This window comes from Diadema setosum, chromosome 15, assembly GCF_964275005.1.
Source record: "Diadema setosum chromosome 15, eeDiaSeto1, whole genome shotgun sequence".
Classification (NCBI taxonomy): Eukaryota; Metazoa; Echinodermata; class Echinoidea; order Diadematoida; family Diadematidae; genus Diadema; species Diadema setosum.
The window spans coordinates 37,222,454-37,228,957 of record NC_092699.1 but is presented as its reverse complement, the minus strand read 5'-3'; positions in this window follow the sequence as shown (position 1 = coordinate 37,228,957).

Sequence of the window (6,504 nt, the reverse complement as noted above, 5' to 3'; positions counted from 1 at the left end):
CATCATATTATTATTCTCATTAGGCCCCTATTGTTATATTGCTATTATAATTATTATTGTTATTTGGGGAGGGGGATCATTGTCATTAGGTTTTATAAGTATTAGGCACCCGTGGGAATCCACGGGTCTCAGGGCTTCGTATTTTTTTCCTTTGATATTTCTTGAACCACGTTATGAGAGAAGAAATACACAAAGAATATTTTCGTCTTCATTTGCTACCTCATGTCTGTTTTCATAATCAAAACTTGATTTGATGGATCTAGAACCACCCGTTTATCTCATTGATACTCTTCATTGTTTTTATTATCATAATAAATAGCATTATCATTATTATTATTGTTGTTATTGTTATTGTTATTTTGTGGAAGGGGAGATCATAGTCATTCGGTTTTATTATCATTTTATATTATTCATTGACATGGGGATGAATCAGGGGAATTAAGGAAAAAAGTTTATCGGTCAAGAATAGTGAATATCTTTTTTTTTTCTCCGTCATGTCAAGGTTTCTCTACGACTGATAGACGTTTCAAATAGCTTCATTATCATTGCAATTTCATTTTAAACATCAAAACAGTCCAGTACCTGTTTGTGTCTCTTCCGCCCACTCTTAAGTTATGGATCATAGCACCCCCTCCCCACTCATTTGCATCGGCCTATTGTATTATTGTCATTATTTTAGTGTATTGTTGTTATTGTTATTATCATTATTATTATTACTAACATTATTATTATCATTTAGGGGAGTGGATAGAGTAGAGTCATAATACAGGGATGATCAACTAAGGGAGGCGGAAATGTTAATTTGTTAAGAATTGTAAAAATCTGTTTCTCCCATTTTTCTGCTTTTGATAAAAAGCATTTCTGAAGACAGCCCTGCGCAAACTGTCCAAAACTGCTTCACTGCACTAACATACGTAATCTTGTGCTGAGTAGGACTACTTCATAAGACCCCTAGTTTTTTTGTTACTATTGTGCTGAGAGAAATTAAATATTTTCGTGTTCGTTTGCTCTCTTCTTTTTTGTTTTTATCACCAAACCTTGGTTTGATGGATCATAGAACCACCCGTTTATCTGCTTCAGACTGTACATTATCATCATTATTGTTATTATTAGTATTATAACTATCACTATTATTATTATATTATTATTATTATTATTATTATATTATCATTATAATCATCATTGTTATATTTGGGGAGGGGGAGATAATAGTCATTAGGCTTAATAAGTAGGCACCCGTGGGAATCCATGGGTCTCAGGGCCTCGTATTTTTTCTTTAATATTTCTTTTCCCACGTTATGGGAGAAAGAAGAATATTTTTGTCGTCATTTGCTCCCTCTTTTTTTTTTACCTTTATCACCAAAACTTGGTTTGATGCACCATAGAACCACACATTTGATGTCCACTTGTAACTTCAAAAATTGGCGGTCAGCAAAGCGAGGGTTTCCCCCGCGTCCGCTCGTCTTATGAATATTCATGTTTACAGCAGCCATGCAGTAACCGAATGAACAGCGGCGCGTGTACTCTGATATGGAAGGGTACGATCGGCAAGGACAAAATTTAAGTAGATATTTAGCCGTCCTGAACAGTCTGAGTACAATGATACACGACTTGAGAGTAAACTAAACGACGTACCTGAGCTGCATAGTATCCTGCAGTTGTGCAAAATACAATAAAATAACAGCATTCGTTGTTCTCATTTGGGCACGCCAATGGCGAACGTCGCTGTACGTAAATGCCCTTGTACTAACAATGACCGCGCCGTGTATTGTACCATAATGAGTGTCCATATCACGCGCACGCAGATAGTGGTTTGTGTAACCATCGTCGATACATACACAGGCGCAGGCCACACACTGGCATACCGTACCCGAGAGTACATTGTGTGCGTGCGTGCGTGTCCGCCGGAATATGACAGAGATTTCGCTGCACGCCATCATCTTTTTGACTTTAGTATCCCCACTGTCTCTGCAAGCTAAAAGATGGACGATCGAGAAAGGCAGGAGTCCAGCGCAAGATCGGTGAATATTAAAACGCTCGGCTCTGACGTCACGCACAAAAATGCATTATGCATCTATCTAATTAATTTCTCTTTGTCGTCCTCGACGTCGACACGGAGGCGGAGCGCGGACGAAACCCGGTCGAAGGCACGTAGGAGACCCTCCCGCTGCCGATGGCACCGGTCTCGGGGGCCAGGAGCCGACGGCTCGGGAGGAGATAGACAAACCAGCAACGCCGGAATAAAACAGGAAATACATAAGGCCCCGACAACAACAACAACTTCGCCTTTTACTGTTATAGATATCGTGAGTTTCGATATGAATACTCAAGCCTATTCGGCTAGTTTGTCACAGGAAAGTATTACATTCGGCGATATGACGCACTTAAATTCTGGAGAATGCAATACTCGCGGCCCAATTTCAATCACTCGTCAAAAGGCGGTGACAACTTTATATCTTTTGATATTAATCAGCGAGGGGCCAAGCAAAGAACAAAAGCGTCTGAGCCAAAGTTGAAGAGGAAACAAAACCCCGACGACAAACCCAGAATTGTCATTTACGCCTGCGCTACATGCGAAGATTAGTTTTGAGTTTGATGGTATCAAAGAGAAGACGTCTGTCACCATAGTAAAATGGTCGTGTGTGGATAGGGTGTGACGAAACAAGAGTGACGCCGGGAGCTAAAAGTGCGCCTCGAAGCGTTAAGGTTACAGAGACTTCCTGGATTCAGCTCATTAATCTCACGCACGAGGAGCGGCAGAAAGTGCGCTTTTGATTAGTGAGCTACGAAGGGCATCCCAATTGGCGCAGGATGACCAACCCGAAGGCATGCGTGCGTTCACCCCCCTGAGCATGAGTTGCGAAGTAACTTTCCTGAGCTAGCGCAACACATGTTATGTTGGAAACTCAGTGAGGAACATGCATTTGGAGTAACCAAAGAGGTTACGTTATACTCACTATTACCTATCTAGTCGTATTATAACCTTAGGAGTAACTCACTATCTTCAGAGGGTTACCTTGGGCCAAGAATCTGATGACGAGATTGCGAATGTGCGCAGCGAGAGGTTCATGAATTTGTCTGAGTTTTCGCGAGTAAACTCATCTGGGGAAAGCGGGTAACAAAAATGTTTGGAAGTTCAAGAGAAACATTCTCATTATTACCTTCAACAAACCATCAACTAAACTGCGTCATTACAAAAACTTCCACGATTAAAGATAACACTGCCTTAGTGTTAATTGAATATGAATTGTTGCGCAGAGCAAATGATTATCAGAAGGTCAAAGTTCATTTGTAACTTCACTTCATAACAGTGGAGCACAAATATAGCTAAATAAACTCTTACTCAAAATGGCATATCGTCAAAAAGGCTGCAGAGAGAAACCAATCATACTGCCCTACTTTGGCAAAAGGAAGCAAGTGACATCGAGTACAAATGCTAGAAATGAGAAAATGTTTTTGGGTAGGCCCTTCAACATGGAAATTTGTGAAGAGAAATAATGTCGGTATTCGTGCAAGTCATATGGTGATGCATTTATGACAATTCGAAGAATTTTGATATTCCCATAGAAACTCATTATTATGTGACTTGCTTCCTTTTGCCAAAGTATTACAGATTTGTAGCAAACATAACAAATTGGCAAAAGGAAGCAAGTGACAATGATATCGTAAGGATGTTACTTACTTCCTTTTGACAATTTTTTTTCATGCAATTTTGTGCACTTGCTCCCTTTTGCCACCCGAATATTTTCAGTTAAATAGAGCATGCCTCAAATATGCCAAATCAATAAAAAAAAAAATTCAATATCCATAAAAATGTCACTTGCTTCCTTTTGCCAAAGTAGGGCAGCATAGGCTCCTACTCTGCCGTGACAAGACACTGCCATGACTATGGGGAAAGAGAGAGAGAGAGAGGGGGGGGGGGGATACTAGATGTTTTCTCCGTCATTATTGTTTTTTTCAATTGCCAATGTCAATTGTTCTACTATTGTCGATAGTGTTTTGTTCCGAGAGAGGCGATACAGTAATCCGTCGAGATAATCTCACTTCCTTGCCGAGACGGAATTGGAGCAACCTCGTCTCCGGAGATTAGCTGATGACTTTATCCATTTGTTGTTTTGTGTGTGTTTTTTTCCATCCTGCTATATTCACGAAGGGATTAGACGAATATGAAATCAGATCTTTGGCTACTGGAATAGTGATATATCAATATTGACGCAATTTGAGCTCCTACGAAAATAATGCGGCACTGTAACCTGACACTATTCATGTCTTGTGCCGTGTGTGGATTCCGAAAGGAAAAGAAAAGAAAAGAAAAAAAAAAAAGATTCTCGCGTAAACAACGCGCTAAAATGTTTATAAAGCTTGAATTTGAATTTAAGTTGTGTTCCGTAAGAAACATTCGTTTGTTTATTCGTTTGTTTGTTTATTTGTTTGTTTATTTGTTTGTTTTTCTGTCTCTCAATATTGTATCCCAAAGCTCACAAACGTTCATATTTGCCTTATATAGAAAGAAAGTGTTTTTGTTTTTGTTTGTTTATTTGTGTACATGAAAAAGAAAATGTTAAATGATAAACTTTATTTGTATTGAATTATCAATTGTTGTACGTGGTTGCCAAGGAAGCATATAGGCCTACACGCTTCCTTAGCAACCACGTAAAACAAAGGAATGCTTGTAAGCAGCAGCAACCACTGGGCCAACGTCTTCGAGTTCCTTTCCACGGACTAGGCAGCTAGGATAAGGGCCTTACCAAGGGACACGACCGCTTCAACCGGGGACTCAAATCACAGACATTACGACTGATAGTCAATGGTTTTTCCACTGAGCCATTAGAACTCTTTAAAAGGTTGACACCCCGAATCTTAAAATGATTTTATTTTTGCAGTGTAGAATGTAATCTGATTCAAAAATATATACAGAAAAGAATCAGATGATGAGTTATTACTTATTTGCATGTGAAGCGGACATGATGTGACTTTTTTAGTATATAATGGTCCAAAAACTTAGTCTGTCTGAGTCTATATATCTGGGTATGCTTGAGTGTGTTAATAAAAATTGTCAGCCAATACTCCAGTTTGGTAGTCAGCTGCACACTCACTAGACTCCATGCTCTTCATCCACACTTATCTCGAAATGACCTTACAGTAGTAGTTAATGTGACATCTCTAAGCAGACGCTATTTTAGGGAGAGTGATGACACTACAATAATGTTGTGTTGTCATGGCACCAAGATGGATTAAAATCGCATCACGTCCGTACGGACGCGCCGCCGTCCACCACGGCAGAACCCCGCATAGTACAGGCTGGCGACAACGATTCGAGAGATGGGGGGGAGGACGTTGAACAAGTACCCGCTGGTCTACCGTTGCGTGTAAGGAAGCAATTTGTACGCGCGTAACGACATGGTTCCAATGATGAAAGTGCAGACGTTTTGCGATTTTTTTCCTCTTATGTTGTCAGCGGAAACAAAAGCGGCGGCGACCGCAATGCGTCCAATTTGCCCTTATTTGGCGCGATCACGTCGAAACACGATACGCGATTAATATCTGAGAGTTCCGATCAAGTGGTCGATAGTCGAAGCCAGTCAGATGGTCCACGGCCAATAATTCGTGGGATTAGTGAGTTTAAGAGTTCGTGACTAGATTTCTCTAATACCCAACAGATGTTGGAAAGGGGGCAAGAAAATGAATCCTGATGGAAATAGCTACCTCATACATGATAAAAAAGTGATGGTAGTAGGAGGGAGGTACCGATGGTACACCGAGAGTGAGAGTTCAGAATCATTTACACGGTGGAGTTCATCTTTGTAGGAGACAAACTGACGTCTCCTAATTTTCAATCTCTCTCTTTTTTTTCTCACGTTGTCCTTTCTCTTTTATCTATTTTGTTAAGTCTTACCCAATCAAGCCAATAGGTCTATTGACTCAATTCATAATGTCAAAGTCTTTACGTTTTCAAGATTAAGTATTTTCCGTACGATTGGTGCGCACATCTGATTTCAAAGACATAATGAGACTAAATCAATGATAAAGTCTTAACCGTACACCCAGCGTCGTATACTGTCGGTTATCTCTGTCCTTTTTGGATTGTTATCGATAACCGGACTCAAATCTCAGCTAAAAGCGGTTGTTGAGATGGGAATATCTTATTACAATGTCAAAATATGAGAGACCTCAAAGACCACTGCACAAACAGTGACTTTAAATCCTTCTTCTTTCTCGTCTACTTTTGGACCTCAAAGTGTGAATTATTTAGAGTCACACATCCTGCCTGTTGCTTCAATCGTGCATTACCGGCGAGCTACGAGCGAAGTCCTGACTTCATATCACGTTCGCATTACAGTGAACACGGTGCTAGAAGTGGAGGGTGATGTTCGTTATTTCGGAGGTTCGTTAATCCGAAACACACAAATTCCCTATACCTATAGATTTTCGTTAGTCCGAAAACAAAATAGGGTTCATAACCTGAACATTGTGGCGTTATTCCGAAGGTTCGTCATCCTGAAG